The sequence below is a fragment of the Dreissena polymorpha genome, chromosome 1, assembly GCF_020536995.1.
Source record: "Dreissena polymorpha isolate Duluth1 chromosome 1, UMN_Dpol_1.0, whole genome shotgun sequence".
Classification (NCBI taxonomy): Eukaryota; Metazoa; Mollusca; class Bivalvia; order Myida; family Dreissenidae; genus Dreissena; species Dreissena polymorpha.
In genome coordinates, this window is record NC_068355.1 from 194,894,027 (window position 1) to 194,905,206 (window position 11,180).

The following is an 11,180-nucleotide window of genomic DNA, read 5'->3' on the forward strand; positions in this document are numbered from 1 at the left end:
GACTTTAAACTGCAGTTGGCTGATAGCAGCTGTAAATAAATGATTCGCACTAAAAAACAATGTTTGTTTACAAGAGACTTGGGATAAATTATAATCAGTTGTTATACAGGCCTTTTCCATCCTATGCCACAGGTCTGAATATCCGTTCCCAAAGCTAATCTGGTTGTTTTTTTTCCCAATTGAAAAACAAATTCCCAATTTCAACTTCCACTGATTGCAAAGTATTATACATAATTAAACTATGTGAAAGCCTCATGAATTGTACTGATATTTCTGTAATTACAATGTACCAAATGACTGCTTTTATAGCAATTTCCTTTTCTCCAAATTTTTATGCACCCATTCGAAGAAAAGGGGGCATATAGTGATCGGACTGTCCGTCTGTCCGTCCGTCTGTCTGTCCGTCACACTTTGTGTTTAGGTTTCGAAAAATGTTCATAACTTCTATGTCCCTTGAGATAATAACCTTCATATTTGGTATGCCTGTGTATATGGACAAGGCCTTTCCATATGCACAAAATTTTTTACCCCTGTGACCTTGACCTTGAACTAAGGGTCCGCGTTTAGGTTTCGAAAAATGCTCATAATTACCATCTATGTCCCTTGAGATAAAAACTTCATATTTGGTATGCATGTGTATATGGATAAAGCCTTTCCATACGCACACACATTTTTACCCCTCTGACCTTTACCTTGAACTTAGGGTCCGCGCTTAGGTTTTGAAATCTGCGTTTAGGTTTTGAAAAATGCTCATAACTTCTATGTCCCTTGAGATATGACCTTCATATTTGGTATGCATGTGTATATGGACAAGGCCTTTCCATATGCACAACAATTTTTACCCCTGTGACATTGACCTTGAAGTTAGGGTTCGGGTTGAGGTTTCAAAATCTGCGTTTATGTTTTGAAAAATGCTCATCAACTTCTATGTCCCTTGAGATATATCCTTCATATTTGGTATGCATGTGTATATGGACAAGGCCTTTCCATACGCACACAAATTTTTACCCCTGTGACCTTGACCTTGAAACTTAGGGTCCGCGTTTAGGTTACAAAATCTGCGTTTAGGTTTTGAAAAAAGCTCATAACTTCTATCAAGCATTTATAGGGGGGCATAAGTCATCCTATGGTGACAGCTCTTGTTTCTTCATCATTTAGCGACTCTCTAAATACAGTTTCCTTATAAAAGGGGTAAACCGAGGTTAATAAAATGTTGGTACAAATATCTTACAGCTCAGGAACAGTTGGTGACATTTTCAATATTTTTAAACCTATTTATCTTAACATTTGTGTTTTTTGTATTTACAATTGTATTTGTTTGTACATGATACAGAGAAAAGACTCCTTAAAACTCATAAACAACATACACAAGCACACTGTGTGCTCTAAAAATGTTTAACAAAGAATTGAAGATATAATTTCTCATTATTGCCCTGTAGAGACGGCGTCCTCCTGTGTGTCAGTCTGTCGATTTGTCTGTATAATATGTTCTATGTTTGTGAAGCGATCTATTAAGGGTCGATGTACAGTACAGCCAACACGAAACAAACATAATCCTCGGTCACGCCACGGCCGGAACATTAGTACTCGGCGGCGGCGTGTGTTCACGCGGCGTATCCCCGAGGCACGCGGCATCGATCCGCGCAACGATGCCGGGTCTGTCTTAACCTCGCGTACTTTCGCTACATGAATCCGCATACGTACGCAACAGATTGATTGCAAAGATATACAGTCAAAACTGACCTAACGGCCACCTGAATTTACCGGTCACCTGCAGACAACGGTCAGTCTGGAATCCCCCCGACGAAAAACACTCTATATTACACTTGAATTCAACGGCCACCTGTCCATAACGGCCAACGGCCACTACATTCCACTCCGAAATTCATGTTTGACCTGAAATCAACGGTCACGCGTCGGTTGTCTCGAGTCGTCTCGAGTCGCGAAAATTAAAAACACAGCACATCATGTGTCTGTCTATTTTGCGGTAAAAGCGTCTGATAGCGGTAATTGTCTTTGATATTATAAAAGCGGCCCGCTGCGAGTAAACAAACAATTTGTGCATCCATGACCGGTATGTAAAATTGTTTTACCATTATTATTGAATTTTCATTTTGATTGCATTAAAAGACCAATTGTCTGCAACTCATTTTGATACCAGTTGTTAATTAAAAATATATTTTATATTCGTTACTTCACATGACTAACCCACTCCTCTAAGCCGAAATGATCCGTAAAACAAAATTGTGTCTTTGTGTCGTATGAACGAATCTGCACTAAAACTAAATTTAGGTTCACATCGTACATGCATGATCAGTTGTTTAACGAAAAGACGGTTGATATTCAAATGCATTTTTTTTCTCTCTCCGGGATAGTGTTTTAGTATGTTGATGCTGAATTAACAAATATAAGTGTACATTGTATATGAAGTGAAAATACCAAAAATAAACAACGGTTGCGATAGCCAGCTATAAACTGTTAGATGCCCATAATATCACTTTAAACAGGTGACATTAACAATAACAATGTGTATTATTAGCAATTATCGTCTGCATGCATAACGCATTAGTGCGTGACAAAGTCAATTGATCTGTATCGCTGATTAAGTGTTAAAACAATCTTAAGCTGGCGAGTGTTTTTATAAGAAGGCGATAAGAGGATTAGTGATCAGCTTTAATGGCAAAACATGGACTGATTTGCAACATTTAAAGCGTCTGAAAGCGGTAATTGTCTATGATATTATAAAAGCGGCCCGCTGCGAGTAAACAAATTATAAGGTGTTGAGAAGGTTTTTTTTCCGGGGATAATTGTGGGTGTATCTTCTAAAGAAAATTTATCAGAGTTTATGACTTGTTGAAAGTAATTATCGCTAAATTAAATGACCGCTATTTCTTTGAATTAGAACGGTAAAATTACACCGTACTATCGGTTTATGACACCGAATCAGCTTTTTAGCCTTTTACGGACGTGACGTCAACGGAACGTGACAAACTTTATTTAGGTCATAATACACTAAATAGTTTTCCTATATAATTCAATGTAAAAGCGACAACTTTGAGCGAAAATAAATGCAACATTTTGCACATAGAGACCCTCATAACCATACCTTTTCTTAAAGGCCATTCTAAGCGTAATCGATTTATGCAATAAAAAAGATATGTCATTTACAATGCAAGAAAGAACTTGACACAAATCAAAATCGACTGTTTTTGCAACTTTTTGTTTCGGCCGTTTCTCAGTGGAATGTAACCTTTTCTAGTGCAATGGTTTACTATAGTCTTCACGTGTATCATATTTCAGGGATTCAGTAGTGAACACCTTTTCATACCCTACCATTATCTCCGCAAGATAACACCCGAATAATGGTAAAAAGTGTAAAACATGCCTTCCTGTCAACTAATATATTTTTTTAGAGAGTACAGCCCTACATGAAGCGATCATTTAGTGTATTGTAACCTTTACTGAATGAATGAGATGCATGAGAAAACAATTATACCAGCGTTGATTAAGTCATTGTTCAATTTAACATTATGAAATAAAATCAATCTAAAAGATATTATTCTCTATTATTCAATGTACACGCGTAAGTTAATGCTGTTATTATGCTTTGTTAATGCAATGAGCATTTGTTTTACACTGTATGCAAACGACTGGGTGGGGTAATGCGGTAGTAATACAACCAACTGACCAACCTTCTTGAAATTGTGATCCGAATTCAACGGTCACCTGTGGACAACGGTCACTTTGATCATTTCCCTTGACTGACCGCTGAATTCAGGTTTGACTGTACACCTACATGTACATTTGTGTAGCGTGGAAACCTAGATATACGCTACTTTCATTGTTATTATTTTCACGTTTTAATAATATGATTTTTATATGATGCTTTATAGACTATTTATATAATTTATATAATTATACTTATCACTCAAAAATATTCGACACTAAATGCACCTAAACAAATTATTGTTGAATTAATTACACACTACTGTAAATGTTTTGTTTGATTCTCAAATGAGCTATATTCAATTTGTAATCCAAAACATGTTGACGAATTAAAATGCTAACGCAACATTAACAATTAAATTATAGCGTCAAATAAACGGTGCTTTATCCTTTGTCTCAATTAGAAGTGCACGAAAATTATGCAGACGTCACATGTAGAACAGAGCATGGAAAGTGTGGATGTATTTTGTGTTGTATAGAAACATGAACATCACGTCAAGCGATTTACGCGTGTTCAGTGGAAAAAAAACCCTCCTCATTGGACGTTATTTCATCACATCTTTAAATAGAAACAAATGCCAAAATGTATTTGACAATTTTAAAAAATTGTGAATGTTTTTATTATTTGAAATTCATTAGAACTTTTATCGTAAATATTTACCAGAATTTGCTTTAAAAATGGAATATACTGGATTATCGGGTAATGAGTAGTGATGGAAAAAATAGAAAGTATTCAGTAATAGATACATTAAATTAATTATGATTTTAAATATTATTATAATTGTTCGTTTCAAATTTATAGACTAACTACACATTTTTTAAATAATTATTTTATGATGCGCATCGACTCCGTCGTATCGTGCAGCTTGCCTCGATGGACAGATGCGAAGTATCGCGGCGAAATGCAACGTGCGGCTGCATACTGATGCGGCTTCGCCCGGGTGTACATTGTCCAGGGTAATCATGGAACTTAGGCTGGAAATCCATGGTATAACATGGAATTCCATGGTAATCCCTGGAATTTGAAACAGTTTCCAGGGTTTTCCAGGGTTTTGTTCTAGAAATGTCCATGAAACGTGGACTTTTTTTCCAAGCATTTTCCAGCCTTGGATGGAAAAGCATGGAAAAGGAATGGAAAACGCTGGATTTAGGCTGGATAACCCTGGAAAATATTTCCAGATAGCATGGAAAGTGGAACATAGAATTTTTTAAGCATGGAAAAGACTCTAACATTTTCAGCTAACCCTGGAAAAAACTTAGACTTTATAAGAGGAGAAAATAACTTATAAAAATGCAACACATTTTATTCAAAGTAAATCAGAGTTCAACAATTTACACAACATATGAATAAAACATAAAACAATGTGCATAGTTTGGGCAGAAATAGTAGTAGTTATAGTAGTAGTAGTAGTAGTAGTAGAAGTAGTAATGCTGGTGCTGGCAGTAGAATATGTTGTAGGAGTAGAAGTAAAAGTGGTTGTTGTACAAGTTGTACAAGCAGTTAAACTACTGATAATTATACTATTGGTGCAAATTTAAGTGTTAGTAGCAGTTACTATTGTGTTGTTGTTTTAGCATTTACAGGAATAGTAGCAGTAATGGTAGCAATAGTAGTATAAATAATAATAACAATACTAGTAGCAGCAGTAGTAGTAGTAGTTAAGGAAGTAGCATTAGCAGCAGCAGCAGTAGTAGTAGTAGAAGTAGCAGCAGCAGCAGTAGTAGCAGTAGCAGCATCAGCAGCATCAGTAGTAGTAGCAGTAGTAGTAGCAGTAGTAGTTGAAGTACTAGTAGTAGTAGTAGTAGTAGTAGTAGTAGTAGTAGTAGTAGTAGTAGTAGTAGTAGTAGTAGTAGTAGTAGTAGTAGTAGAAGTAGAAGTAGCAGCAGTAGTAGTGGTAGAAGTAGTAGTAGTAGTAACAGCAGCAGCAGCAGTAGTAGTAGTAGTCGCTGCAGCAGGAGTTGTAATAGTAGCAGCAGCAGCAGTAGCAGTAGTAGTAGTAGCAGCAGCAGCAGGAGTAGTAGCAGCAGCAGCAGTAGCAGCAGCAGTAGCAGTATTAGTAGTAGTTGAAGCAGTAGTAGTAGTTGAAGTAGTAGTAGTAGTAGTAGTAGTAGCAGTAGTAGCAGCAGTAGTAGTAGTAGTAGTAGTAGTAGTAGTAGTAGTAGTAGTAGTAGTAGTAGTAGTAGTAGTAGAAGTAGAAGTAGTAGTAGTAGTAGTAGTAGCAGTAGTAGTAGTAGTAGTAGTAGTAGTAGTAGGTAGTTGTTGTTGTTGTTGTGGCTGTTGTAATAGTAGTATTAGTTTTGCAGAAGTAGTAGTAGTAGTAGTAGTACTAGTAGTAGAAGTAAAAGTAGTAACTTTCAAAGCAATGTCTACAAGTTTAAATTCCTTAACCCTGTTCAAGGTGTTTACACACTCAATATTTAACTACAGTCCAGGTTTGCAATTAACAAACTATCTGAAAAGCCTGTGTGTGAGTCAGATGTGTCTGCGGCTAATCTATTGGTTATAAAATATCACAGCCTTTTCTGATTGGCTGAGTTCAAATACAGAAAGTTTACCTGTTAGATTGAAATTATGGAGAAGGCGTATTGAAGAAAAAATGCAGGTTAAACTTGTTGTTAAAATGAAGTTAATGTAATTTCACAAACAGTAGAGTTTAACTTAATGAGTTTTTCCATTAACAAGAATTTCTTAAAATAATAATGTATGGATATCATTTGGAAAGTGACATGAAATGTTGTTAAAAAGTGATGCATACAAGTGTTTCAGAAGTCTGTCTAGGAATAGAACAACAACTGAAGGTTTGTGCTTTTCATTATTTCTAAATATTCCTTTAAATTTATTCTTCTTATGTCATCATTGTAGACCTTTTTTATGTGACATTTTAGGTAAAAGTATGGCAAATATAGAAGTTTAAAAGCAGCTGTCACACACATTTTCACTAAGTGCAGTTTGCAGCTTGATAAAGGAAGTCCTATGTGGAGATATTAATAAGCTTGAATGTAGTATCGGAAGTTTATAATGCATGGCTAGGGAACTGAGGCTAAGGGAGTTATGTGCTGTGCATGATGAGAACTCAATGCTCATTAATGCTGTTAACGTTTATAAATAAATTAATTAAACCAATAGCATTGTTTTTTAGGTTTCACTGTACATTTTCATACCAATAGAATTACACATCATTCTAATTATAGCAAAATTTTGTTATGCTATGCTTTGTGATGTATTAACTTCATTGTAAGTTATTATTTAAAGACAATTTTACTAAATATTTAAAACAATACTTGAATTATTTTCTATATACATTTTCATTATGTGCTTTAACTGTAGCTGACCAGTTGATGGAAGATACTGCAGAGTTTGGCAGGGAAATAACCCAAGACAGCAAAGCGGCTCTTTTGGCGCATTTACCAAGAGGACTAACATGGCCACAAATTCATGGTTAATATTGTTATGCCCCGGGCTCATATAAGTAATTTAGTGTTAACCACCTGAAAGTATTTTGTCTTTTTGGTATCCAATATTTTGGTCTAGTTTCAATTACAGGTTATTTTTATATGAATTAGCAAATTAGCATATCTTTCATATAGCAATATCTGAATATAAAATTCCTATATATGTTTGAGTTTCCAGATACATGCTAGTGTACCCCGTTTTGGGGCATTTAAGAAAACAACAATATAAATTTCAAAATAAAAGAGAGTCATATAAAAATATAAGTTAAATCAACAATTTATTCACTTGAAAGTCTCAGTTTTCCTGTGTGGTTGCCTGTTTGCAAGTAGATTAAAGCCCGCTTGCAAACTTTAAGAGAATAAATTTCACTAAATGGAAAAGAAATAATTGCTAACTACTTAGGATCGTAAATGTTCGCTCAAATACAAAAAAGCCAGATGTACCGAATTGAGCAGTGATATGAAATATCTAAAATAGATTAAAATGTGAATGAGCGTTGAAGTATAGATATTCAATCATATGATTGCTGCACATTTACTTTTACAGATGAATGTAAAAAACTTATGACTTTCTTGTAATATTGTTTGCTTTGTTTTTCTTTCAGAGATCATGCAGGAGCCGTACAGTATAACAGCAGTACAAGTTCTATAAAAGATCCACGACCTACTGAAGCCCAGCTAATTAACAAAAAAGTTTTTAAAAACTGTAATTTTATCCCACCTGGGTACTTATAATTTACTAACTGTCACTTGGAAAGTAATACATGTACATGCATTCATGTTCTGAATTTCTTTGAACAATAAAATTATATAAAAGTATTTTAATGAAATTGAGCACCTAAATTGCATTAAAGTGAAAGTAGCTGAGAAAAATAGTATCCTTAATTGTTCTCATGGGCAGCTACATATATTGTGACAAACATGAAGTAGCTAAAATAACTTAAATTTTTCATTTTGTTTATTGTATATCGTTTGTACAGGGTTCGTGAATTGTTACTGTATATTACTTGACTTGCTTGTATTTTGTTACTTTGAATACATGTTGTTAAGGTTGCATTTTACTTTTTAACTTTTAAAGTAGCGCCTGTTCTGTTATGTAAGGGCCTGATTTATGATAATGGACCTAGAGGCTTTGTAAGCATGTATTAAACAACACTTGTTTGATCTGAATAATTTGTTAAATAAATGTAACACAATTTGTAATCTGATGTTATATTTTGATGAATTGTGAACAAAATAATACATCGAAGAAACTAAGGCATTATGTTGATTTTTTGTTTTGTTTTAATCTAACCTTAAATTATGATTTATTTAAGCTGTGAGTATTGTATTCATTTAATACATGAATATTGTTTTTAGACCAGAAATTTCTTTTTCTATTCAGTGACCATGGTAAACGCTGGACAATTTTCCATGTTATACCAGGCATCCATGGAATATTAAACAAAGAAAAAACCTGGAACATTTTCCAGGGTTTTCCAGCCAGCATGGAAAAAATACCGTCCGAATACTCCATGTAATCTGGAAAACCCTGGAAAAAAATCCATGGTTTTCCATGGTTTTCCAGATTACATGGAGTTTTCGGACGGTATTTATTCCATGCTGGCTGGAAAACCCTGGAAATTGTTCCATGGTAATTATTCCAGGGAGCCTGGAAAACCATGGAAACTATTCCAGGCTATTTCCACATACCATGGACAATTTTCCACCTTTTTTTTTAAATATTGACGCTGGAAAAGGCTGGAAACTTAGTCCGAATACTCCAGCCTCATATTTTCCATGGATTTCCATGGAAAACCCTGGACAAAGTACACCCGGGCTGAGTGAACTGCCAACTCGGCATTGACTTGTTGCGCCTTGACGCCACGGATCGCGAAGTATGTTTGTTCCGCTTTGGCTGTACTGTAAATGACACAATTTTCAATCGCAGTTATGTAAATGCTCCAGAATTATGTGCACATGAACTTAGCCATGGCAGGTTTGCAAGGCGTCTGTCAAAGCATTGGATGGTATACATGGGTAATGTTTGTTACAAATCCTTTTTTTTAATACGAGACAGCTTCAGAAACAATGATATAGCAGGGGTGGCGAAATCTCAAAAAACTATACTTGTCCACGGACAACCATTTAGGAAATTTAACTTGTCCGTTGCTGAACTACACTTGTTCGTTATATGTTTATATGAATTATATGATTACATGATTAATGTAAAACAACGTGGAATATACCAAAATGAGTATGATTTGCTAGTTTTGTTTATAGTTGTATTTCAATAGTACATTCATTATAGCAGTATATTATAAACAATATAAAGACTTTCTAAAACTTTTAATCTTGCAAAGCTATTGTTATAAAAACATGTGTTGAACATAAGTACATCGTAATCTTAACAAATTAAACTAGTCCAATATGTCGACCTCATCAGACTGAGGCTCCGCTACTGGTAGCAATTTGATTATCATCAACTGGTTACCATTGAAAATCTGTGAGCCACGTTTCTTGAAAAGTTCTGGTGCGTTTACTTAGATCATATTTTTTATCATAATCTTTCTTAGTTTTTTTGGGAGGTGGACTGCTCAAAGCTTGGGGTTTCTGCTCAGTTGTTGAAGATTTAAAAAAACTAAATGTTCCATTTTTACCATTAAAGTCATCTTAAATAACAAGTTAGACCGTGTTTTGATACTTTTTATTTCCGTCTGATTATAAAAAAAAAGAAACCAGTGTGTACAATGTCGAACAGGTGGGCCGAATGTTAAAAATGCGACATGCTCCTGGTCTCTTATAGAATAAGGGAGATCACTGCGCAGGAGAGTGCCCGTATTTTAGCTTGATTGCTCCGCAAATAGCACTGACAATGTAATCGCATGTCAACATCCAGTTTTGTAAAACTTAATTACGGCTTTAATACAATGTATTTTTTTGTATACCTGGACCCGATTAAAAAAAAAACTTGTTGTCCATGGACAACTTAATTGAAAAAAATCAGTTGCCCAGACAAGCAAATGTACGACTCGGGCAACTCGGACATTTGATTTCGCCACCCCTGTATGGTTGAGTGTATGAGTGTGCATTTGTGTGTCTGTTATTGTATGGGTGTGTGTTTAGGTTTAAACAGACAGTAACTTCATCATGCAGCATGCAATTTTAAAATGAATAATTACACAAGACCATCATTAGGAGACGGTGTTTAACATGTAACACCTGTCTACCTTACTAAAAGGTCAAGGGCACACTTACAGGTCGAAGGTGAATCCAGACTGATACTTCAATAGTAATTATGCACTTCTTAAATAACTTGCCAAATATGTTAAACAGTTACATGTAGAAACCTCTTTCATGTTCCCTTTTAAGCTAAGGTAACACTTAGATGCCAGTTGTCATATTTTAGCATTATACAGCTTGGCAAAACTTAAAAATGGTCACGCATAAGGCATGTCTGCCTAATAATAATTACAGCGTATTATTTTCAGGTTTGCAGAAATGATATATTTTGATGTCAGATAGATCATGTGTTATTGCTAATTTAAAAAAAAGTCCTTTTAACATGCAATTTCCGCTAAGTAACCAGTTTATGTGATTTTCATAATAATAGCATGTTCATGTCAACTTGTTGTTATTGCCAATTTATTGTACATGCATATCGTATTCCTTTTTTATTCACTTGTTTGAGAAATTTCTGAGATAAGGAAACATCTTACTTAATCCAAAGCAAAGTTGTTCACCAAAAATGGACTAAATAAATATTTTACATTTCCATTTACTGTATGCTACCTTGGCAGTAATACATGTACAAAGCTTGATGGACCAGTTTGTCTTCAAACAAAGATGGTGGTACTGTCATGGTCACAAAGATGGCTTGGTACAGCTCTGGTTTGTTGACTTTCCTTTTAAGTGTTCATTCCTGTATGCAAAGTAAGAATTACTCTACCTAATTATTGCAAATAGCTTTTTAAAAGGAATTCATGGAAAGGAGTTTATCCTCTGTATAACACTTGCTTTTT

At 34.8% G+C, this 11,180-nt stretch overlaps 1 long non-coding RNA gene across 1 annotated transcript; it reads left to right on the forward strand.

The window, feature by feature from the left end:
• Positions 1-6,172: 6,172 nt before the first annotated feature.
• On the forward strand, positions 6,173-8,131 carry LOC127864447 (uncharacterized). The gene is made up of 3 exons (XR_008041993.1): positions 6,173-6,525; positions 7,055-7,165; positions 7,785-8,131. It is a non-coding gene; the product is annotated as an uncharacterized LOC127864447 (long non-coding RNA).
• Positions 8,132-11,180: the final 3,049 nt, after the last annotated feature.